The sequence below is a fragment of the Mesocricetus auratus genome, unplaced genomic scaffold (assembly GCF_017639785.1).
Source record: "Mesocricetus auratus isolate SY011 unplaced genomic scaffold, BCM_Maur_2.0 Super-Scaffold_100004, whole genome shotgun sequence".
Classification (NCBI taxonomy): Eukaryota; Metazoa; Chordata; class Mammalia; order Rodentia; family Cricetidae; genus Mesocricetus; species Mesocricetus auratus.
Window position 1 is genome coordinate 102,217,568 of NW_024429189.1, and position 26,218 is coordinate 102,243,785.

The 26,218-nt window shown below is 39.8% G+C and overlaps 1 protein-coding gene across 14 annotated transcripts in view; it reads left to right on the forward strand.

Annotated features, from left to right (window-relative positions):
• Plcb4 (phospholipase C beta 4) overlaps positions 1 to 26,218 on the forward strand; it is a 375,454-nt gene that overhangs the window by 94,548 nt on the left and 254,688 nt on the right. For 2 of the 14 annotated variants that reach the window (XM_040746360.1, XM_040746365.1), the window contains exon 1: positions 9,531 to 9,740. The exons of the other annotated variants lie outside the window; for them this stretch is intronic. The gene's annotated coding sequence lies outside the window, so the exon portion shown is untranslated. Of the gene's footprint in view, positions 1 to 9,530; positions 9,741 to 26,218 lie in introns of those variants that run through there. 14 annotated transcript variants of the gene reach the window in all.

Sequence of the window (26,218 nt, forward strand, 5' to 3'; positions counted from 1 at the left end):
GAATCTGTAAACCGCTTAACATTGCTTTGCGGTTCATCAGTGGTAGTGACTCTCATATTTCAGAAATAGCTTGTCTAAAACATGAAGATATATTGTCTTCAGAATTGCCTTAGGGACAGTAAACCTGAGGGTTGTTGAGGGCATACAGATCTGTGTCTTTAGTCAGCCAGGGCAGGTAAGATGTTACATGAATTATCAGCCTTAAAGCCACACATGGCTTCGTAGCTGCCTTGGCAAACACTTCTGGGTCTGCTTGTGGAGAACTGTAGGTATATTTTCCTTAAATTACATCTGAGAAGGTGTGGGCACTCTTTAATGTTAAGCCAGACTACTTTGACTGTAGTTTTATGCCAATCCTGCTTGATCAGCAGCACATAACTGCTAGGTGACACATTAGAGCACGTTCAGACACAAGCCAGACACACTGGGAATAGCACCTCATTGGTTCAAAGTCAATAGTCTCTGCATATATGGTAGCTGTGGTTAACATGCAATTATTCTAAAACTGGCTATGCTGAAAAGGGAAACTGTCTTTTCATTTGACAATTTAAGGCAAACATGTTTTCATGACATGGGAAGGAGTTTCCTATTAGTGTCTAGGTTTCACTAAGAACAATTTGTGGGAATAATTAGACTCATGCATGTGAATAGTGGATTAATCCTCATTTGAAGGTCTTACTGATTGATCGCATAATTTCCCTTTATTGTGTATGTGTGTGTGTATAATTCTTTTTTTTGTAACAGGGTTTCATGTATCCAATGCGTTCCTTAAAACATACTATGTAGTCAAAGATGACCTTGAACTTCTGATCTCATTTCTAGATCCAGTGCTACCTCACCTGATTTATACATCAATAGATGTTGGAACAAGGGCTTTGTATATGCTAATCAAGCGGTCTACCAACTAAGCTGTATCCCCAACCCCTTATGTTTTTATGGAATCCTTTATATTTTGCAGATCCTCCAATTTCTGTGATTAATGTCAGATAGACTATAACTAAACTCCAAAGGGATTTGATGTCTTTGGCCTCCTCGGGCACCTGAGCTCACATATACATACTTACACACAGACACATGTTCATCTACATAATTTAAAAAAACAATAAAAATAGAAACCATTTATTTCATCTCCTAGAAGTCAGAAAACAGAATTATTGTTATGAGTTAATGACAAATTTCTTTTAACACTTATTTTTATTTATATAAATGTATATGTGCATATCTGCACATATGTGTGTGCCAGACAACTTGAGGGAGTTGATTCTTTCTATGCATCATATAGGTTCCAGGGATTGAGTTCCAGTCATTGGTGAGATGCTTGCAGGCCTGGTGGCAAATACCCTAGCCATTTGTCACTCCAGAATGATTGCTTATAATAACGTTTTGCTAATTGAAAAAAATAGTGCTGTAGTCTGTTTTCAAGACCATGATGGAGATGACTTCTGTTTTTTTCTCCTTTATCTATGTGGGAAGGAAAGCTAGGAGGTTTTCAGTATAGAGGAGCTGTGTGAATGACAGCTTGCTTTCACTCTTTAGGTATTGATGATTAGAGTATACTAGGAAATCAGATTCATTCTCTTGGGAAATGATTATTGTGGCAACTTGAAATAGCATGAAAAAAACTTTCAGTAGTGGCCAGTCTTCAGATGGTTTGCCGGAGAGAGTGATCTCTGAGAACTGAGTGCGAGCAACAGGACAGGTCTATGCTAGTAAGTGTTTAAACACTTGAGTCAGAAAGACAGCTGTCATCTTCCTATTATACACTGTGTGCCAGGCCATGGATATACATTAATGGTAATATTAATTTTTCCTGAGATATGCCTTAGTGGCTTGGCATGATGAGGGAGTCTATAATCTTAGCATTCAGAAGGCAGAAGCAGGAAATAATAATAAATTCCAGGGAAGCTTGGTATACAAAGTAAGAATCTGTCTTTTAAAAAAATGCTGGGCAGTGGTGGCCCACACCTTTAACCCCAGCCTCAGGAGCCAGAGGCAGCAGATCTCTATGAGTTCGAGGCTAGCCTGGTCTACAGAGCAAGTTCCAGGACAGGCTCCAAAGCTATACAGAAAAACCCTGTCTTGAAACCTCCCCCACAAAATTTTTATTTGAAATATCTTAAATTTTTAGGTAGATTGCTATTGGCGATTTATAATAAGGTAAATTTTGCAATCAATCCAAAGTCATATAAACTAGTAGTACTCTAGCAGCTAGAGTTTGAAGCTGGGCCTAATTGATTTAAGCTCAAGTTCTTTCTCTAGATCCCTGTATTTGCTTATGATTGTATTCTGTGTTTATCAGTTATCTTAAATGGTCCATGCTTTGACCAAGAGTTGTAGTTTTGCACGGAAGTCAGGTTGAGTGGTAGACTCAAGGTTGAGACATTGGCTCACATGCTTGGACTTGCCAGAGAGGCGGTGGTGGAAGAATACACTGTTGAATATCTGTTGCTCAGATTGCAGTTTCTGGCCCGTTATCTGCATCCTCTAAGAGATTATTAGAAATGCAGGGCTTCAGACCCCACCAGAAGCTCCTGAGTCATAGTCCACTCCCTTGTTTTTACAATGTCCTCCAATGATTATTGTGCAGCTTGCAGATGAAGATGTTCTTGTTTAGAATACTGTGATTTTTAAGGTACCACCATGAATACCTGTGTAGTTGAACTGATTCATGGATGTAGTGTGCTATAACATAGTACTGAGTGGCAGTGGATTGTCCTAATTTAGAGAGTGCTTACTGTAAACTAGACTGTGTATTTTTGATAGGATTTTTTAGTATTCTTTTTAGTGATATGTTAAAGCAGATATTTTTGTCTCTGTTGTAGAAATGAGAACATTGAAAAGAAGAAGGAACCTATCTGTTGAAAGTTAAATCTCTTTGATTCTAACCAAGGTTGGTCTGATTCTAATTCAGTGCTCATAACTTAAACATTGGTGCTATGGGCTTATCTTTAAGCTATAAATGATTGATTGCCAGTGTGTAGCAGATGATAGCAAAATTTTATTTCCAGCACAAAGCATTGCCATTCCAAAAGTCATGCTCTGAGATTTTAGTGATTCAAATGAAGAAATAAAAATCAACTCCAATCTTGTGAATAGCACCCAGCATTGCTTGTGTTGAGCACTGCAAGCTTTTCTTGAAGTGCAGTACAGTGTTTAGGTGGGAGCTGGAGAGCTGGTGCAGAGGGTAAGAATACTTGCTGATCTTACGAGTCCCTGATTTCAGTTCCCAGCACTCCTGTCAGGTGACTTACAACTGCCTATATTATAACTCCAGCTCCAGGGGAATCTGACACCCTTTTCTGGCCTCCACGGGCCCCTGCACACACAGATACACACATAAATAAAGATGAAAACAAATCTGTTAAAAATAGCTATGTAACCTTTAATCCCAGCCCTCAGGAGGCAGAGGCAGGTGGATCTCCAAGTTTGTGGCCAGGCTGGTCGATGGAGTGTGTTCCAGCCAGGGCTATACAGAGAAATGTTGTTTTGAAACTCTTCCTGTCCCCAAAAGCCCTAGGTAAGAGAATTAAGGAAGAATTTTTGTCATTTCATGGTCTGTGTTCTTTAAAGCTAATCGTTTTCCTCCCTTTTCTGAGAATTATTAGGAAAAGCGAATTCAGTAATGATATTATTGGTAGAATTTAGTAACACCACTCTCTAATGATGCAATGAGATATTTAGGTCATTGAGCATGAAGAATTAGAGTGACACTGATGGTAATATCGTCTCAGATGATACTGATATGCTTGATTATTCTTTGGTATGCTTGATTTTCCTTCTGTAAAATAGTTTTGTTTCATGGTCATTAGGTAGATGGCCCAGGTAGACCAGTTGGCTATGCTTATTATACTGGTTTTGCCATGCTGTACAATAATGTTCTCAGATAATTTATCCTTTCTTTCCAGTCCCACTGAGTTGATTTTGAGTGTACTGGATGCAATTTTTACAGTTGATCCTTGCAAAGTTGAAAGGATCAATGGCACTATTAAGTAATAGTTTTGTTTTTAAACTATAGACAGCTGGGAGTTAGGAAGAATAATGTGATTATTACTTTTTCAATGTTTTTGTGTTTGAGATGAGAGGAAAAAGAAGTAGAGGAAGCAGCAATGCGATTGCATCTGCATTTTGAAATGTTTTATTTATTATGTTACAATAAATAAATATCCTTGTGCTTTCTTACATTTCCTGGTAGTAAGAATAATGGAAACCAAATTAGATGTACTATTTAGAGCTACCAGGGCCAAACATGCTATGTGCATATATTCAAGAGAACTGGACAGCATAGTATTTACACTAGAAACAAAGCCTCATTTGTGTCACAGGCCTATAGTGTTTATAATGACCCTAGTGTACCTTGTGGAAGTGAAATATCAAGGAAATTAAACCCTTCAAATGAATTCACTATTTAAAAGCCTAAAAGATGTATTGTCCCTAGAGAAAAAAATTAATCTACTCTTACTTTGCACACCATTCTATAAATTGCTGTTGTTTGTGTATCTTGTCTGACACATCGTCCTTTACGGTGTTGTACTGTCAGTGGTCACAGGTAGCATGAGAGGGCCTGAGGAAGCCTGATTTGAACTGTTTGCCGATTCTTTTGGTGGGATTATCCCTGCCACAGTCAGTTTTAAGTTACTAGTTTACGAGTTTGATATCACCAAACCTGGAGCTGGGAGAGCTGCAGAAAATTATCCTTTGTAGGCTGTGCCAGCCGCTAAGCATCAGAAAGCAGAAGTAAGTGGGTACCAGAGGGAGGCACAACGAAGACAATCAGGAATGGAGGAGTGAGCATGGCCTTTGGCCTGCACCTCCAACACTTCAGAAGCTGGAAGAGGTTAGAAGCTGCAGGTCACCCTTAGCTACATTGGAATTTGACCCTAGCTCATGTAGGAAACAAATGAACTCGGGGGACATGGAGACTTTTGTGAAGAGATTCTGAACGATAGTATCTAGTTTCTTTCTGAAACTGTGAAGATGAAGGTAAGCGGGGTAAAAACCTTAACTATGTGAAGGAAGTGCCTTATGTCCTACTATTAAACCTCTGTGGAATATCTGCCCAATTAGGTGATACTTGGAGAAATCTCTCAGCTAGTGTAGTGTCACATTCCCGGGAGGCAAGGGAGGCCAATCTCTGTGAGTTCAAGACCAGTCTGGCCTACAGAGTGAGTTTCAGGACAGCTAGGGCTTTCCACAAAGAAGCCCTGTTTAGAAAAAAAAAATCATTGTCTTATAGAATCCCAATAGTAGAGGTTTTGCAAGGTGAAGGGCAAGGCACAGAGTCCTTGGGTGTAAGAGAAAGGTTGATGCCCGGGTAAATAAAGCTGGCTCCCACTTGGATGCTGTTTTGCAATTATCCAGTAGCCGCTTACTATTTCTGTTTTTCCTGTAATTTTTTTTCAGGATTTTTTGTGGTAGTAAACTATTATAAATGTGAACAGCAATATGAAATCCTTCATTTATAGAATTTATTAGCTTTAGAGAGTATTTATTGATGTCAAGATTTGAGATGAAGGTCATTCTCCTCTCCACTCTGCTCCCACACTTCCTATTCTCCAATCGCTTGATCATGTTCCTCATTTTTCATTTTGGCTAGATGGATAGTGCTTTTATTATGCTCAGAATACCATAGATCTTAGGCTTAAGGTTCATATTTAAATACATTATGTTGCAAAGACAAGAACAAAAGAAAATACAAACAAAGAGAGCAAAGGAATTCAGCAATAGAGTGAAGAACCCCATGGCTGCTGGAAACTCGGAGGAAGGGGTAACTCACTTATTAGATGGGAACGGTGACCTGGTCTAAGCAGAGAGAGATAGGAGCAGATGCAGCCCAAAACACAGTTCAGGGGAGGGGGGAATTGTTACTTCTGAGGCCTGAAACTCATGTGATTGTACGAGGAATTTTAACACTGTCCTGGCCTGTATCCAGTCTAATAGGACTCAGCTGTATTCTCATAATAAAGAGTGACTGTGTGTGACCTCTGCTTTATTCAGCTGGGTGCCCTCAGACAGCAGGCTGTTGTACTGTGGTGTGTGCCTTACCTACATCCCAAGCTTTGAACTGTGTGTTTTTCTCTTTTGCTTCTTGTGTGTCCTTGTGAGGAAAGTGGTTTTAATTCTACTTTACAGATTAGAAACAATAACTAAGATTCTGGAAAATTAGGCTGCTGGCTCAACATCTTATATCCTCCCTAATAATTTCTTTTCAATTTTGTATTTAAATCTTATATGTTAAAGTATCTATGAATTATATATAATTTAATTTTATAAACTTCATTATAAATATCCTTGCAGATAAATGAATACATCATACACCAATATTAACTAGACCACAAGTCGAATTTATGTATAGTTAAAATAGGCATTCGGAAAGGGAGTTTGGAGCTTCACATTAAAATTTTATACTTTTAATATCAAAATCAACCCCCCCAAAAAAATCCATGGCAGACTTAGAACTAGAAAACCAATTAGCTCTAGATCCTCTTTCATGACTTTGAGTTACCTACATTCAGTCCTTCCTTATCCCCTAATGTTCAGCGTTTCTTGCTCTTTTTTCTTCCTTAAACATTCTTGTTTTTTCCGAGGCAGGGTTTCTCTGTGGCCTTAGAGGCTGTCCTGGAACTAGCTCTTGTTCCAGGCTGGCCTGGAACTCACAGAGATCCGCCTGCCTCTGCCTCCCGAGTGCTGGGATTAAAGGTGTGCGCCACCACTGCCAAGCCAGCATTTTTTAAATCAAGTACTATTTTCAATATCTGGCAGTATTCTTTAAATAGAACAGTTTATTCTATTCATTATAAACTATATTTGTGAATTAATGATATAATATTTACCTCAGAAAATAAAAAAGACAGGTTTTAAGTTAATTTTAAAATAAAATTTATTATTAAGAATTTTGCAATTAAAAAATAGCTCACACAAAAATTAGCCATACCTAAGTCTGTATATATCACTGAACTGCATCATTAGGATATTGAAATGGTGGTGCTTCACATTGGATTTTTCATTTTTGGTGGTGCATTGGTGTATAAAAATACATTTCGATAGTTAAGTTTATAACATATACTCTGGCTAGAAATTTAGAAGTGTACAACTGGCTTTAGAAAGTTTCCATCTTTAATTTTTATACTTATTCATTTAATTCTATGTGTGAGTGTTTTGCTTGTGTGTACGTATGTTTGTCATATGTGTGCCTAGTATCCTAGCAGGTCAGAAGAGGCCGTCAGAGTCCTGGAACTGGAGTTAGAGGTAGTTGTGAACTAACCATATAGGTGCTAGGAGCTGAGCCTGCGTCCTCTCCGCAAGTGTCTTCTCTTAACTGCTGAGCCGTTTCTCCAGCCCCTGTATTTATGATGATGATGATGGTGATGGTGATGAGGATGAGGAAAGGAATGGTGCTAGGGTTGGAACCCAGGACTTGTGCCTTTTAAGCATATTCTCTAGTGTGCAACCCCACCCTTAGCCCCTGAGATTTCTGTGTTTCAGGGAAAGTGATTGGGGAGAACCTCCTGGGCAGAGGAACGCTGTGTTCTTAGGTGGGTGAAGTGGGGATACAGTGTTGACTGCACTGTCACCCATGTTCTGGGGTCTACCCAAACGCATATCCTCTTTCCATGAGATCAGTAGCTGTGTGGGGGGTAAGTTGTAAGAGGACTGCAGGACTCTGAGATTTGAGAGCAATGAAGTGCTTGTGGTGGGAGTCAGGTCTGACAAGTGGCCTTTTGGAGGTGCTGTGACTCAGCATCTTCGCTTTGAGTCCACCAGCGTGGGAGTGGTCGGCATGTGCACATACAGATGCAAGCAGTATTGTGCTTGGATGGACATTTAACCATCCGTGTTTGAGGATAGCAGGTTATCGTAATTCAACTTCGTCCCCACTGTGGCAACTACAGAGTTTCAAAACAGATACACAAATTCTTGTGGGTGGATGCCATGTTACCTTTCAACTTTGCCATTATAAAGTTGTTGGTAGCTGCAATGGTTACTATTTAGTATCAGTTTGACAGGATCTGGAATCACCTAGGAATAAGCCTCCAGCTGTGCCTGTGGTTGAGCTGGAAAGGCCCACCCTTGCATGGCTGGTGCCATTCCCTGGGTTTGGGTCTTGAAAGCATAAAAGGAGGAAGCTAACTGGACATCACCATTCATTGCTCTGTTCTTCATGACTGTGGACACAATGTGACTAGCTACCTCAAGCTGCTGTCACATGACGTCCTTGCCATGATTCACTCTCAAACTGTGAGTAAAACAATCCCTTAAACTGTTTTTGTCAGCCTTTTTGTCAAGTCATTTGGCAGGTTGCTCAGGCAATAGTCATCGAACATCTGTACAGGATGCTTTCCTTGGGGTGGGGACACTCAGGCTTTGAAGTATTGAAAATGTGGGAATTGACCATACTATTGTTTCAGAGATATTATTGCAAATTGAGACAAATGGGGGACCTAGTTCAGTGACTTTTCTAAGTGATTTGGAACTTATCTCAGTGTGAACTTGGTGAACTGAAAGCTAGTAAATAGAATCTAGAGTTATCAGCATTTTTCCAAATTGGCATTGTAAAAATAGAGTTCTCCCTGGATATTCTCAAATAAAGAGGCCTGTGACTGAGTATGTCTGGGGAATGAAGCATACAACTCCCCATCTAATGTATTCATCAGTAATATGCAGTTATCACACACTAGAAATATTGCAATGTAGAAATCCACTTATGTTTGTATAGGTTGATTATCCTAAAATTTTACCTAGATTATTATTGCATATTTTGTATTATTTGGCACACAGCTGGGGAATACTGAAATTGTTTTTGTAAAGTTAGCCCTTGTAGATGGGCACATCTGGGCACTTGTGTGTGTGTGTGTGTGTGTGTGTGTGTGTGTGTGTGTGTGTGAACATGTTAATCTGACATAGAATTGTAGTCCTAATGAGATTTACTTATAGGGTAAAAGCCTCAACAGTCCACCATTCCTGCAGGGGAGTTAATGCTAGAACTCCTTTGAGACCTGAGCTCACATTTATTTCTCTTCATATCTGCATTACTAGAAACTTATGAGCTTAGAAGTTTCCTGTCCTTACCTATACTCCCAGGGCACTAATGGAGAAAATGGATGGGAGGGTGGCAGGAGTGTAGGGAGAGATTCTGAACAGTTTCTGGAGAGGTGGCCCCATCGCCTCACTTCTTGAACTACAGCCTCTTTCCTTAAGGGCTAGATGTTGAGTTCTGTGTGGTTAAAACAGTTAGCTTTTCTTCCTTCCTTCCTTCCTTCCTTCCTTCCTTCCTTCCTTCCTTCCTTCCTTCCTTCCTTCCTTCCTTCCTTTCTTTCTTTCTTTCTTTCTTTCTTTCAGAAAGCAGATGTAATTTTCAAATTTCCTCCTGTAATGGACTCCAGTTTCTCTCTAAGAGGCACTTCTGGTCCTGTTCCTGGCTGCTCACTCATTCTCAGGCATTTGGTCTGTTTGCTGTTCCGCTTAGAATAGTTGAAAGAGTCCCTCTCAGCCACTCATCTGTCTGTCTTGTTGTGGCTGAGGGCAGTGTGTGCCCAGCCTCTCACTCTGTGACCAAGGGGTGGGACTTTTTTGTTCCCTGCTGAAGCTGCTGTCTGTGTGGATTGTTCGTCCAAGGCTACCTGCCCCTTCCTCTTGTTCTAGAGGGATCTTGTTCAGAACTCTGTCTGCCCTGGGTGCTGTACCTGCCTCAGGCATGCTCTCAGAAGCCCGTGTGTGACTGGGTGAAGCATACTCCTTTTCAGGTAAGAAAGTGTACAGAGAAGTGGTCTTATATGAAGATCGTATGGGAGCATCTTTGATAAGTTGTTCTGTCTGTGTTCTTCTGATGAGCAGGTGCAAGCAAATGCCGTGTTTTTAAATTGCAGGATCCTTCCAAACTTCAGAGAGTATGTGACTGTGGGCTGTTTTGCTTTGATTTCTAATGAGAGAAACATGACAGTTTATTTTTAAAAAGTATATTAGATGCTATCATTTTGTGGTATTTCAGGCCTTAATCTGATACAGATTTATTATTTCTTGTTCTAAAATGTCTCTAACTTTAGCTGTAATTCCAGTAGCTTTTTCCATATGGCACTCACGGATGCCGTTTGCTTGACTGGTGGGTTTCTTATGTTTATTATTGGACACTGTGTGTGCAGCCCTGCGAGCATATGGAAAATACCTGCACTTTGTACTGAATTTTGTTGGGAATATAACACTACTCTGAGAAATAAGGTCTGTTTTTAAAAGTTGGTTTCTGTCTTCATAATGCTTCCTGTGAATGTGTTAGTGTAATATAAGAAAGCATAGGTGACGTGAAGCAACTTTCGTCATGCAGAAATGACCACAGAAAAACAGGTTTATTTTTGTCTGTTGTTCATAATTAATGAAGCAATGGGGCAGGATCCAGAATTTTATTTCAGTTGCCCCCATTTTTGGTTTAATTATATTAAGAGATCTTTTTAAGTTTCTTTTCTTGAGTAAGAAGAATGAAAATACACTTTGCATCACCTTGAAAATATATTTATTCATTGTCTTAGATACTTCGCTGTTGTATAAAATGTTTTTCATGGACGTTACACATATTCAAGAATGAAGGAGTGATGTTGAGGTATGAAAGTTAGAGATCATATGGAATAATTAGCACCAGATGTTGTTAGAAGAATTTCATATCTCATTCTTTGTGTTGTTAGTTAGGCAGATCTTAGGATCTTGGAAAGCATGTAAATTCTAAAAGAAATCCTTTAGTTTTGTCTGAACCATGACTAACCTTATAAGGTTGCTTGAGCAAAAAAGATTTTATTGTATTGTGTCACATAAACAAAACGTGATCAAAATAAGCTTCCTACCCCCATTTATATTTGGATCAAGCACAATGTTGTGAGAGAGTTTTTTGGTTGTAGGAAGAACGTTCACAACTGCATATTAAAGCCGGGAAGGGACAATGACCTGAGAACTCCAGTGACAATTTTTCTGTTGGAGAAACATTGCATACAGTGATACATTAAAGAGCAATTATATGCAAAGGCTCTGGGCTCTGCAGAGAACAGAATGTTGCCAGACTCACTGCAGTGGATGAGATTGAGATTTTCAAGACAGCTTGGTTCAGTGAGGGTTTATTTTTGCAACCTTCTTCAGGGGGTTGGAGGCTAGGACAGACGCATTATAGAGCAGCAGCAGTTGCCCGAGAAGACCCTGCTGGAGACCACTGTGCAAGGCTTAATAATGCTTACTTGTTTCTTATCATCCTGTCTGCAGAAAAAGCTGCTATACAGAGGACTTGTTCCAGAAGCTTTTTTTTTTTTCCTGCAGACTTGTCAGTTCACTCTACTGCTTCTCACAGTTGCCACAGGTAAAGGTGAGGTGTGGGGAAGTGCTGATGGCAGCTCAGGGACCCACTTTTCCCAAAAAGAAACTATACCATGAAATAAGATAATTACACAGTGTTTTCTTAATTTCATGGACACTCCCTACTCCACACCAGGAAATTGTGGTAGTTGTGAACAAGTGACTGCGATTATGACAGAGGTCAAGTAACAGCTGTCAACACTGACCCTTTGTGAGTAATGTAACTAGGGAGATGTAAGTCACGGCAGTGTTTCTCAGCACTTGTCAGTTTTGGTGACCTAATGATGCTCAGATCAACTATCCTTTTGCTGTCACCATAGTCACCACCAAGTGCTCACCCACTGCTTCTGTTTCCCCTTGTGTTATGTCCTACTCACCAGGAGCCCTTTTTATGTGTTGTTTGATTTGTGTTCAACACCTGACTCTTCATCATCTTCTCTGGGTAGTCTGGCTTGCAGGTGCTGCACTTCAGCTCTCTATGAATTTAAATAGAGAGACTTTGCCTTTGGCAAGCTACTTTGTCCCTCCTGAATAACAATTTTCCAATGTAATAAGCAAGTTTGGGGCAATTGATTTTTATTCAGAACAAAACAACACCCCCCTCTCAACTCTCACCTTGTATTATTTGTGCTTTGAGTTTTCAACTTTAAATACTTTTCCCAGATAGCTGTGAACTTTCGAAGGAAAAGAAGCAGGCAGTTGGGTGTTGGTGTGGCACTCTTGACTCATTAGTAATTAATACATCTCATATTTTTCCCCTTCAGCATTGTTTATGAAAATTTCAAACATGCAGTAATTTGGAAGCCAGTGACTTTATTGGTTCTTAAATTATACAAAATCATTGGTGACTTAATAGAAATACCGATAGGAAGGCCTGGTGGTAACCATGTTCTCTCGAGGCATCGTTACAACTATCGGTTGGTGTTTCTTGAAAGCAAGGAGAAGTATGGAGATCACTGCCTCTTTTTCTGGTAAGTTTCTAGTAGGTACATTCACCTCTTGGCACAGCCTGCTGTGTAAGCCAGCACTCAGACCAAGTCTTTTCACAAGCAGAACCCCCGGCTTCTGTGGCAGTCTTATCTAGTGCCGTGTTAAGTTTGTGTCTGCCAAGTGAAAGTCCGTAGATCCATTTGGACAGAGAGCTGTGTAAATCCTCAACTATCCATAAAATAACTCTTTAAAAAAGTCAGTTCCACTGTAGCAGAAAGGCGATGACCAAAGGGAAGACTATGTTGGTCCCATAAAATTACTCAGGGACTTCAAAGTGTTCAAATTCCACTTTGTAAAAGAGTCCTAAGGCATCGTTGTTTTGTGTGTGTGTGTGTGTGTGTGTGTGTGTGTGTGTGTATGTATGTGTGTGTGTGTGTAGTCTCCTTTTCATGAATGTCTTTAGCACCCTTGGAAGAAAATGAGTCTCATCGTTGGTAAAGCCATACAGCTCCCCCAGCAGCCGCTACCTGCTTTATTGGTGAGTATGGACCCAAGAACTATGAGTTGATTCAGCTTCTTTCAATGAGAAAAAATTCACTGCCCATTGAGGCTCAGTCCTTTGACTCTTTTCCCTAGGACACCATGTTAGTGTTTACAGTGATTTCTCAAAGGTGTCTTATCTCCAAAAAAGTTCATTGTTTTGCTTAGGAATGCAAAGAAATATCCTGCCAGTTTCTAAAAGTAAATAGGTTTTCCTTATGCACCCAAACTGACCAAATACTCATTAAATTTTTACTTTAGACCCAGAGATTGACTACTTTTATTTTTAGAGCAATATATAGTTAGTTACCTATATGGCAGTAATCCCGTACGTGTCTATTTACCAAGTTCTTAATTTGTTGCTGATTTTCCCTAAGAGTAATTTCCAGCCATCCTTGCTGAGGCTAGTTCTGATAAAATAACTCACAAACACATGTTTTCTGACAAATAAATTTAGGTGATAAATCTGTGCATTCTATTGTGTTTACAGCAGTATCTGAAACGTGCCATTATTTAAATATTTAATGATGTTCTCGGAGGCTGCAGCTGCCTCCATTTGTATATTCATGTCTTATGTCACATGAAGTAGAGAATTATGGGAAATGATGGCCAATTCTTTTCTTTTTCTAATTTTGAGCCCCCAACAGAATAGAAAGAAATACCAATCAATCTTCTTTGGCATCTTTATGTGTTTGAGTGGGCTATAAATCCGATTGAACAAAGACTCATGATTTATGTAAGTTTTATGTCTTCAGCCTTAAGTAAAAATTCCAGATTCTAAGACAGGAGAGAAGTCCCTAAACTGATTCTCTGCTGAGCAAATGGAGAAGGGATTTCCTAACCCTCTCCTGTGTATATACATCTAGCCTGTCTTTGAAGGTTTACCCTAGATCCTGACCATTTCATAGCTTTCCTAACTGCTGTAATTCCAATATCTTTTTCTCTCTTTAGGATATCATATGTCAGTGTTATCCTTTTTAGCATCATTCTTCAGTGCAGGTAGTGACTGTTAATTAAACTCAGATTATTGTATATACTAACTTTGACCTCTATACCTTCTCAATGATACTGTAAAATCCCATGTGCAAGAACTCTCCCTTACCTTTCTTGTTTGTTTCCCAACTTTTCCTTGTGTAGTATGTTGGAGAACCACCTTTTAGTAACAACTGTTGGCCAGTTGTCTCAATATGAAGAGAAGCCACTTGTCTTTGTAAATGAGAGAACTCCAATTTCTTCTATCCTTTTGCCTTAAGAATTAACAGAAGGATTATATCAAATTTTTCCCCCCAGTTTTCTTTTCCTCTTCATTTTTTTCAAACTTATTTCCATGTGTCTGGCCATGTTTCTGTAATAGTCTTAACATTTAGCACGTTAATAATCCCTTCCAGCTGCAAGAACTCGGTGATTTTTCTGAAATAAATTCCCGAATGCTGTATGAAGCTGACTGGCTGCACGGGTGATTTAGAGTGTAAGAAACCTCTGACACCGAGACTCAGCTTCCCCCCAACTTGGGAACAGGTGATGGAGCACATTTGCTTGCAGTGTATCCAGTCAAGAAATGCTGGCACTCTGTCCACAGCTGAGCACTTGGCTTCAGCCAGGTATTTTGAGAGAGGAAAACTGAGTCAGAAAAAAAGCCATCGTACTGATTTATCTGTCTTTTGTTCCTTAGTTGGTATGAATCATTCGAGGGGCTAACCCAATAAAGGAAACAAATCCCAGCGGTCTGTGTTTAGAACATGCTTTCTTGGATCTGTCCTGTGACTAGTTTCCAGTTTTGTACAAACAGCTGTAGCTCATCGTCTAGTCAATTAGACAAACTAGCAAAACACAGATATATGTTCTCCTGGGCTACAGTGCTCTTCAGTTCAACCCAGCATCTGAAAGCTTCTGTATCAGTTGGCTATTGATGCTGTAAGAAACTGTCATTAACTGGTGGTAGTGTCATTAGCTTGGTAGAGAAGCTCCTGCAAGCTGGGCCTCTGGATGTGCCTGTGGGGGTTATCATGATTACAATTAATTATTATGAGAAGAATCATGTCAATTGTGGGTGGGAACATTCCCTAGGCAGGAGAACCTTGACTGTGTAAAATGGAGAAAACGAACTGAGCACTAGAAACCATACATTCACTGGTTCCTCTGTTTCTTGATTGTGCATGTGATGTGACCAGTTACTTCAAGCTCCTGCCACCTTGAAGTTCTCTCCACAACGAATTGACTGTGTCTCGAACTATGAGCTAAAAGAAACTCTCTCTTCCTTCAGTGATTTTATGATAGTTACTGGAAAAGAAACTACAGCAGTACCTTTACAGTTCTGGAGCTTGGTAGTCTAAAATAGGCCTGCATGACTGTGTCTTTCCTGGAGGTTCTCTGTGGGCTTTGGTTGCTCATGCCTGCGTCGCCCTACCTTCACGTTCATTGCCTCCTCCATCCCCTTGATCCCTTGAACCACCTGGCTTCGCTTTCATTTGTGGTGATCACGGTGGCCCACCTGGAAAATGTAGGATTACTCCCCTATCTCACAAGCTGTCATTTAATCATGTGTCAAGAGTCTTCTTTTGCTGTAAGATGACATAGTCATATGTTCCTTGAATTCGGGTGTGGTTTTGGAGGCAGGTTGGGGCAGAGAGTTGTAATTTCACATCCTTCATTCCTTTTGATTCTCATCTGTGGAGAAATATCTGACCCCTTCAGGTTGTAGTCTTGGTCCCACTTGAGCTGGCTGTTCACCCTGCAGACAAGATGAGAATTATATTAAATGTGATTCTCTCCCTCTTTATAGATCACCACATATTGCTGTATCTTTTGTTAAATCCTCTGTTAAGAAATTGCAAACAATAAATAGATCTTTTTAAGCTTGATAAGCCCTTCTTCCCCCTCCTCTCCTCCATTTACTTGGCAATGTTTCATGTTTCAAGCCCATTTGATGGTGTGGGTTTTGGTTTTGCTTTCAACCTGATGCAAACTTTTATTCGCACGCTTCTCTTCCACCTCTTGGTTCCCTGGTGATGTCTCTGAATTCTCGCTCCTTTTCTCAGAGGACTTTTCTGCTTCTCTTCTGAACTGTGAATTTCTTTCTTGTTTTTCTGGCGTTTAATGAAGTCTCGTCTTTTTGCCTTCTACTTTTCTCTCAGAATTCTCTTATGTTTGGCTTTGTCATTTGACAATGGGAAATGAAACACAGTTTGAACCATGATTCTGTCTTTTATCAGCAGAGCATAGTATAAATCACTTTTGCTCCCAAAGAGCAACAAAAATAACGACAGAAGTATACAGGTTGCACAGTAACCTAAGAATTGGAATAAACTCATTAATATAGAATGTACCTAAAGAATTAACATCTTACTTTCTGAGAAACTTTAAACTTTCTCCTGATATCTTTACTATTCCTGTAACAGTATAGTTGGTGGAATAAATTAGTAAGAATTCTTTTCACTTATTCCATGAGTATGACCATTCTACATCTGGGAAATTGGTGCAGGAGACCAAGATGTCCAATTGACTTTCATTGTGTGGTCCCAGGACCAGCAGTTAGAGGAACACGTGGGGAGGTGGTATAAAGGCATTGTATTCTGCTGGGCAGAGGCACTGAGGAGAGGATTCTGAAATCTCTTGACCACTCCACAGAAGGAGAGGCTGAGTCAGCCTTCAGAAGCACTAAGGGGTTGCATTGATACATGAGGAACAGGGAGGTCTACCTCATCTAGGTGTCATCTCTTGGTCATTTGATGCACTAACTAGAACTCACAGCCTCTTATGACTTCCAATAAGCTGTATTCAACAAATACTTTCAGTTCCAACAAATAGTGCTCTCAAAGACCCCAGATTTCAATAAGCTGTCCAAAGTATCTTAGTATTTTGTGGAGGAAATGATAATCTGAGTGTGCATCAATGTAAACTAGTCCTTCTTAGCTGACTAGTTTACTCACAGTGCTTCAAGCCCAGGTAGTACCAAGGTAGATAATGACATCACTCTGCACAACTCGCCATTTCATACACATCTCAGGTAGGCTCATGTCACAGTCATTAGATTATAGCAATTTCAGTAAGTATTGATGTGTGAAGACACTGTAATCTGTAAAACAAACTCCACGTGAGGATTATCTTCCTTTCCGCTGCCTGATAATTCAGACTGAATTTAATACCACCAGTCCTGTATTCATGCCAAATCAAATTGTTCCTAAAATTGTCTCCAAATCTGGTGAAAAGTTCACTGAACCACTTAGAAGTATTAGCACGATTGAACGATAGTTTACATGCAACAACGTGCATCTGTTATCAGTATTCCTTTTACATTTCATGTGTTCACCAGTTTCCCCATCTCTACAGTAATAAAATTCAGTTTTCCTTTTATTCCTGAAACCACGTTTGAGTGCTCTTGCTATATATACAGCACTCCCAATTCATTGCTAGTCAAACACTGATTTTGCTGACAGTTACTACAGATTTCATTTTGTTTTTACTAAATAGAATCATGTGTTCTTTTTGTCTTGCTTCCTGCTTTAGGCTTTTTTTTTTTTTGCAGTTCTTATGTTTTGATCATTTCTTGGTTTTTAAATAAAATTTCTGAGTAATACTCACTTAGGTGCATATGCCAGTCTATTTACCTGTGTGTAGACATATGTATTTCCAATTTCAGGCTTCTAAGAGCAAATCCTTATAAACATCTTATTTCTACCTGGGTTTGTTTTTGTTTCTCTTGGGTAAATACCTAAGATTGGAATGGCTTGGTCTTGAATTCAGGTTCATGAGAAACTGCTAAGTTGGACTTCAGAATAGTTGGAGTGTCTTGCATTTCCTCCTCCATTGTCTGGGCATTGTCTCCTTCATTTTCTACTGGGACATTTATAGACAAAATACAATAAATTAATGTCTATAAATCATCTATTTATGTTATATACATGTGTAAAGATACATCAAAAGGGATGGATATGGGCATTGTTTATTATGTTATTTTTAGTAGCATCAATTATACTATTTTGTACATTATATAAAATTCTAACATGTGAACATAGGCTCAAACCCTTTAATTAAAAATTAAATGTAAATGACACCTGTGTTTCCCCTAAATAGCCATCTACTTTAGTCTCTTCCTGGCCATCACTAATAATCAAGTAGCACACTTCTAAGGAAAATAATGGAAACTGTAACATGAAGAATTGTTATTGAAATACTTTTCTCTTGGATAAAGATATTAGACCCATCATGCTTTTTGGCATGTGAGCCCTGGTACCACACCATGCAAAGTTTTAAGAACCTCTGAGATGAGTAGTAGGCAATAGGGTTGCAAATGAGGGCAAGTGAGTGTATTAGTTACTGTTCCCCTTGCTAAGGTCAAGTATCATCAGGAGGCATCTTAAGGGAGGAAGGGTTTCCTTTAGCTCACAGTTGGAGAGAACACAGCTCTTCATGCCAGGGAAGTTGCAGGGACACAAAAGGGTAGTGCTTGGTTACACAGTACAGAAGGACAGCAAGTGGAGCCCAGCAAAGAAACCTCAGGGGACTTCCCCCCAAACCCAGGGAACCTCTTCCTCCAGGTGGATTCCACCCAAAGTCAATCCCCAGCTGGAGAACAAATGTTTACAACCATGAGAGTGTGGATGATATTTCATATTCAAATTGTAATACCAATGAAGAGCATAGGGGCACAGAGTTCAAAGAGCACCTGTCAGACCCAGGGACCAGATAAGGAACCCAATGAGGATGGAGCTACTGGATGTGTGACCAACAGCATGGAGACTCAGACCAGACTTTGCTACACAACGGTGTGACTCTGAGCAGAGCAGGCAACAATTGAGGTGGATGTAAAAGCAACATGCTCCAGAGGAGAGTGACCAACCCTGTCTCTGGGGTGTGGCATGGAAAACTGGAAAAAGGTTTAGGGGAAAAATAGGGAGCCCGAGAGCTAAGTCACGTAATCTTCATCCCTTCATGTGGAATGCTGTCTCTGCTGAAGTGTTCCTAGGAACAAAACATATGGCTAGGTGATTTGTTTTACAGCCTTTTTCTTAAAGGTGTGATGACTGCTTAAAACGCTGCTGCTAATTTGTGTCACACAGCAAGCAGAGATTCTGTGACCAGCCCGAGCCAGGGGCAGGGTGCTGTATAAATTTCAGTGACTCATCTCCTGGGTCTAAAATAGCAGCAGGCTGAGGGGCAGAGTGTCTTGAAGGGAGGAAGGCGTTTTGACACATGTTCCCCCTGAAAACAAGCATAGAACCAGTGGGCATGATTCAGTGTCTCAAACTGGGGTGCCAATGGATATGAGAGGGAAATGGGGGGTGAGCTTGCATTTTGGCATGGATGGCATTGTATGATAGGAAGAGAAAATTTGATTTTATTTTACAGGCTTTCAAAATGACTTTGGGCACAATCAAATATATTGTAATAGGGTACATGGAAGGGCTGAAACTGTTCACGGCTTAACCCTTCCATTTTACTTGTGTATGTAATTAAGCTGCCCGAGGATCCACTTGTCCTTGTCCTGTCTTAGAGCTGAAAGGTGATTTTGTCTCCAGAAAATGTTACTAGCATCATCCTACCTTGTCAAAGCATTTTAAGTCCTCAATGGAAAAATAGTGTGCTTTTGGAAAGTTGAAGACACATTTGATAGGAGATTACTGTTCATGAGCATAAAACCCAAAGAAACTCATGGTATCATTGTGTGATCTTTAACCACTAGCTAGAGGTGGGAGTAAATAGTATGGGTTCTGGTCTGGTCTGCAGATAGAGTGTGAGTCATTTAACGAGGTGTTAGGAGTATGGGAAGGTAGGCAGAGAATAATAATCTTCCAAAGACACTCAGTCCTAGAATTTGAAAATGTCATTCTTTAAAAAAAATTTGCAGGAATGCTCAACTTTCCTACTGCTGTGACCCTTTAATACAGTTTCTCATGTTGTGATGGTCCCAACCATAAAATTAGTTTTATAACTACTTCATAACTGTAATTTTGCTACTGTTATGAATGTAGTGTAAATATCTGTGTTCTCCTTAGTCTTAGGCAACCCCTATGAAAGGGTCATTTGACCCCCCCACCCACCCAAAGCAGTTGCAACCCACAGGTTGAGAAGCACTGGCTTAAGATAAAGGAGCTGGAAGTGGAGATGGTGATGCTCTAGATAATCTGGGAGATGTATTCCTTATGAGGTTTGACCATAAAGATCCTCAGCTGATTATTTCAATAGAGATCTCAGAAGAAAAAAATAACTTGTCACTGCTGCTTTGAAGATGAAAGCAGAGCTGTGAACTAAGGAATGTGAGCAGCCTCTAGAAGCTGAGTGACAAAAAGACAGGGGGCCTTTAAACCCTGGAGAAAGGAAACCCTCCCTCCCTCCCTCCCTCCTTCTCTTCCACCTTCCCTCCCTTTCTTCCTTTCTTATAGGGGATAGGTTGAGACAGAGTTTCTCTGTGTAACCCTGGCTGTCTTCAAACTTGCCCTGTAGACCAGGCTGCCCTCAAATTCTTAGAGAAGCTCTCGACCCCTTGAGTTTTGGTGTGGTGAGACTTGCGCTGGATTTCTAACCTATAGGACTGCAGGAGATTTAATAAATATGTGATGTTTTGTTAGAGCAGCAATAGGAAATTAATTCAGCGTATTTTCACAGCTTTCCTTTTTAAAGTACCAGGGGTCAAACTTGGGCCCATGTATTGCTGGACATGGTTCTGTGCCCATCCCAGATCTGCCTAGCTCTTTCACTGAGGAAAAGGATTAGCCTGATGGGATACTTGATGCTGGAAGACGCACTCAAGGTTAGCAGTCTGGTGGAGGACACTGAGTCTCCTTGAGTAGATGCTTACTTTAGTGAGCAACAGAAAGCTGCTGTGAAGGACCATTTCACCCGAATTGTCTTGTTCTCAATTGTTTACACCTCTGTGTCCTCTTCCTCAAAATTTGGAGTTAGAATTAATGATCTCAGGTTCCTTTCAGCATGAAAATTCTCAGCTAAAATAAAACAAACAGGACACTCTGCTTGCCAGTTCATATACTCCTCTCTTGAGAATTGGGGAAAGGAAGACAGCCATATTCAAGAATTACGAGTAAACAAAGGCATGTGTTATTCATTGTGAAACAAGACTGCATGTTGTGCTTTAACTACCTTGTTTAGGACTCTTGACAGAATTTAGCATGTGCCTTGGGATCTTCTTTCTCAATTGTTCCAAAGAAAATAAAATAGGAGGTTCTGGACAGAGCCATGCATTATCCTAACAATCATCTGACCTATGTGTTCATAATCATGAAAACCCCGGTCTTATTTTCCCAATGGTTTATTTATCATCTAGAATGATGTTCACCGTTGTCAAAAACATTTTCTTAAATGAGCGCTAGTGACTTGCTCAGAGGTTTAAGTCTCACAAGCAGAATCAGCCCCTTGATGAGAAACGTTTCCCATTATGAAGCTGATGATATTGTTTAAATTTGGAACATGAGGTGTCACCCAGGAAATAATTACACGTGGTTACTCTACAGACGAATGCACACAGAAGTCAGTTCTTTGGGGTGACCTCCTGTCCACATTTGGTTTTGTAGGAAAAAGGCACCAAGTGAAATTCCTCTTGTGCTTGGGGAAAGTTACTTTTTCTAGCACCAAAGTGGGATGTTCTAGAGCCCCTGAAGAACCGACTCCGGTTTAGTGTTGCCACACGGACTGCATGGATCAGTTCAGTGCTGCCAGTTTCCTGTGCCGGTGGGAGGTCACGTTCATGTTCATTCTTCCTCCCAAGGACTCGAGGTGCAAGTTTGGCAAGAAAAAGTGTCTACAGATGTCCTAAGAATTATCCCATTAAAAGAGAGTTTGGAATGTGATTCCATGTGGCTCATCTGCTGCTAAAATCTTGTTCCAACACTGTCAAGTCCTTGGGCAATAATTGAACAAATATCCTTGAGCTTGTTAAGCAGCCTTGGACTTGCCAAATGTTGTGGCGAGACTTGTGGAGATCACAAGTCTACTGTGAGTGAGACACTTAAGCCACATGGCCCATATGTTGCATCTAATTGTGTTGTTGGAGTTCTCCTTTTTAAATTATGACCTTGGCTATACTTTGGATAATTGACCAAGGTGAGGCTGCTAGGGTTGTTTAAACAGTTGCCATTTGTAGAGGACCATCACGTGACTGTGGCCTAATGGACCAGATACAAATAGCAATCCATAACACTGTACTAGTTTTTTTTTTTTTAACATTTGTGCTAATCTGAGGAATTTCTACAGTCAGACTGTAGATGCCATGACCTGTCTGCCATAAAATCTCTGGTACCAAACATCATTTTCTCTTGCTATTGTGATCACTATTCACTGTGTATCTTAGAGTAATTCTTGAAGATGCTGATAATTAAAACTGTTAACCCCATGGACTAATTGGTTGTTTTCCCCTCCCGATATCGTCTGATCTTTCTTCCAGTCAGTCCACTTAGGGGGTGTTATAACAAAATTCTGTAAAGTGCATGTTTAAAGAGCCCACATTGTCTTCACAGTTCTAGAGGTCATGTGTTTGGTTTGGGTTCCCTTCCTGGTTTGCAGAGTTATCTTCTTGTTGAATCCTCACATGGCAATGGAGTTAGAATGAAGGACACAGAGACTTGGTTTCTCTTCCTTCCTTTTTTTTTTTTTAATAAGGGAATTAGTCCTGTAGTGATGCTTATGGTCTCATGACTCCCAAAAGCTCTACTGCCAAGAATTTGGGATGACATAAACATTCAGTTCATCTCACTGTCCCTAGAACAAGCTAAGGCAAATAATATTTCTTCAGTGTCTTAGAATATTACTTATGTGGTGTTCTAAATGATACCCTTAATTTTTTCTTTTGCTAGAGAAAGTTGAACAAGACAATGTTAGGTGGATTTGGGAATTTTAGGTCTTGGGATGACTTCTTGAAATGATTTTGGATATAGAAGTGCAGAACTGAGTAGTAGAATTTAAGGATAGTGCTGGCAGCAGCAAAGGACCTGTGCTTTCTCTCTGTCTCTCTCTGTTTATGTCTCTCTCTGTGTCTGTCTGTCTGTCTGTCTGTCTCTCTCTCTCTCTCTGTGTGTGTGTGTGTGCCCTCCTTTTACATAACATATCATTCATGGCATGGACCATGAGAATGTCCAAAATTCAAGTTTTCTATAAAGGAGTCCATCATTAGCTGGTGCAGTTTTACAGAAATAAAATTTTTGCTTTGAAAAGTTGGGATTTCTTGGGCTGCATTCTTCTAGCTAACCTACAGCTTTTGCTTTAGCCACCTAAAGTGTGTAAGGGCTATAAAATAGTTCTTTCCCGTCCTCAGGAGACCAATCACTTTCATTTAGCACTCTTATAATTAAACCTTTGAGGTGGGTTTTCTGGAGTCTGCCCATCATGCCGGACTAAAGAGATGTATTCTTCATTATAGTCTGGAAGTGAATCCTGCTAAAAAAAATTTTGGCTAATAACCCACCAACCTAACTCACCCGAGAGCCTGGGCATACATGAATTATTACAGAGAGCTTTTCTGTAGTACTTGTCCAGTGTAGAATAAGACAATTTACTGTCTTCTCAAGTTATCAGAACCTTGTGACAGAGGTAAAGGAGACATTTCTCTCTGTGACTACAGATAAAATAGAAGAAAGAGCTATTATAACTTTTTAGTGTATTTTCACTGTACAAAGAAATCTGTTTCAGCCGGGCGGTGGTGGCGCACGCCTTTAATCCCAGCACTCAGGAGGCAGATGCAGGCGAATCTCTGTGAGTTCGAGGCTGGGCTGGACCGATAGCCTCCAAAACAATACAGAGAAACCCTGTTTCGAAAAACCAAAAAAAAAAAAAAAAAAAAAAAAAAAAGAAATCTGTTTCATTACATTTTCATACACGAAAGTCTTGTATTTTAGTCGTAGTCACTTCTCCATTGCCCTCTTTTGTCTTCTGCAACCTTTTCTGCACAAATAGTCCATCTTCTACCATCATACTTTACATATATATTTAAAAGTATAGTTTCCACATATGTCAGAAAATCTAATACTTGTCTTCTTGAATCTGGCTTATTTTGTTTAACACAATGATTTCCAATTCCATCAATTTTTTTGCAAATGATTTTTTTATATTCTGTGGTTAAGTAAGACTTCATTGTGTTAGATTTTTTCTATGTTGTTTTAATTTTGTGTTCATTTTACATGCCAACCACATTTCTGTCTCCCTCCCCTCCTCCTGCCCTGCTCCACTGTGTTAGATCTTAAGGTACTAAAATTTGTTAAATGTTAAGCTTGATTGCAAAATGGAAGAAGACTGTCAAACTAGAGATGCCTGGATAGGGAAGGCTGTCGAGTCAACCATTACTTTTCAGTATAGTTGCATTTATAAAGTGATGAGTAAGATTACGTGTTTTTCCAAATGATTTTTGTTTATTGGATGTAGATATTTAAAATTTTTTTGCAGGAAAATAGAATCATTAAAAAAGGGACCTCTCTTTTCTGTTCATGTGTGTTTTTAACACTATTGTTTTCATTCCAGACTATATAGATAGATTATTCTTCCATTCTGATATATTATGGAAATCTTAGCTTAAACCATATGAAATTGCTGTTTCTCTTTGTCACAGCGATTAATTGTTAATGACTTTGTGACTAATATTCCTCTGTGTGTGTGTGTGCATTCTTGCATGCATGCATGCATGTATGTATATATGTACATATATGTACCTTCAGTCTTACTGGAAGCTAATGGGTTCCTCTAACAAAAGCTGTTAAATAGTCAAGATAGCTTAGTCAGTAAAATGCTTACCAACGAAGCACAAGAACCTGAGCTTTGATGTCTGGTATCTATGTAAAAAGCCAGGTATGTTTGCGTACATCCCTAAACCAAGTTATCCGAGGGCTTACTGGCCAGCCAATCTAGAAGAATCAGCAAGTTCCCAGTTCATTGAGAAACTATCTCAGAAAAATAAAGAAGGCAGCCTGCGCACACTTACCTGTGCTTGTGCATGCACTGAATGCATATTCACAGCTATTAAATCTGCTAAAAGGGACCAAGCCAAATCTGTTCTGTGTAACTGTAAAACAAATGATCTGTCTCCAGATAAGCTACCTTCCCTTTTCTATCATTTTTGCAAGTTCACATTTTCCTTTCCTGAATTTCCTTTAAAAGAGGTAACATTACCTAAAAAATACCTAAAGCCACCAGTTGTACCAGAATATGTGAAGTTTCAAAAAAGCAGTGCATTTGAAGTTGAAAAGCATCCTGTCCCATTTACTCTCCTACTGAAAGCAGTCCCAGGCTGCAGGCTGTCACATTGCCATGGCTGTGATGCAGAGATGGCAAAGGGACCCAGCTTTATATGTTCTTTGTGATTGATTTTATTGGAGCTGGACTTTCTGTTTCATTATTGTGGGTTGCTTCCTTTAGCTCAGCTTAACTCAAGGTGGTTTTACTTTATTTTTTGTTTGGTTTTGGCTTTGTTTTTTCTAGAAAGGGTTTCTGTGTGTAGCCCTGGCCAACTTCCTCTAAGTGCTGGGATTAAAGGTATATGCCACCACCACCTGGCAGTTTTCCTTTATCTTATAAAGCACTTTCTTATTGTTCTAGGAGAAGCACCACCAGCATGGTGGGCACCGGGTCATGGTGCCTTTGAAGGTACTATATTTGGGAAGCCACTGTGAATTCTTTAGTTCTATAAATGATTAGATTGATAACACTACTGTCACCATATATTTCATATATTTAAATTCACTTTGAAAGAAACAATCTGATGAAGGTTGTAACCTGCCATTCTACCTCAGAAAAAGTCCATAGCTCAAAACCAGAACAATATAAAACTATTGATTGAGAACCAAATTTAATTTTTAGAGAAACAAAACACTGCCACTGATCTATGTGTGTCAGGTAACTTTGTGTATTTCCTGTTGCATTCATGTAGTGTAGCACTATAGGTTCAGTTTCCATTAATAAGCGGAATGCCTTGACAGTTGCCTGTCTTACCTTGCGTATGCATCCTCTGTTGCATAGTACTATGTTTATGCTGTGAGCATAGAACTACACATACATGCAACTTGCTGACTTGGTCCTTAGCTCTTAGTGGATAAATCTCCTGGGATGTATTTCCTCTTAAATAGCAGGTGCTAAATACAAACCCAGTGTTTGACTGGCTGATAATATTTTCTAGGTCTTTTATGTTTTGTAATTTTATTGAAATTTAGCAAAGTTTGATTCTTCAGTGTTGGTCTGGGAATTGTTAACTCCTGCCTTTCTTTCCCTCCATACATACTATGTTGTTAAATCTGTCCACTTTGCTTTCATATGTACCCATCTTCTGCCACTGCTTTGATCTGAGTGGGGTTTTCTGCTCTCCTTGATCTGGCTTATGATCTGTGTTCCAGGTTGCCTGGCTGCTTATTCCCCGCTTTGCACCCAGAACCACCTGCTCATTATAACAGAGACCCCTTTTATCCTGCCGTGGATCATCCTGTAGGCCCTC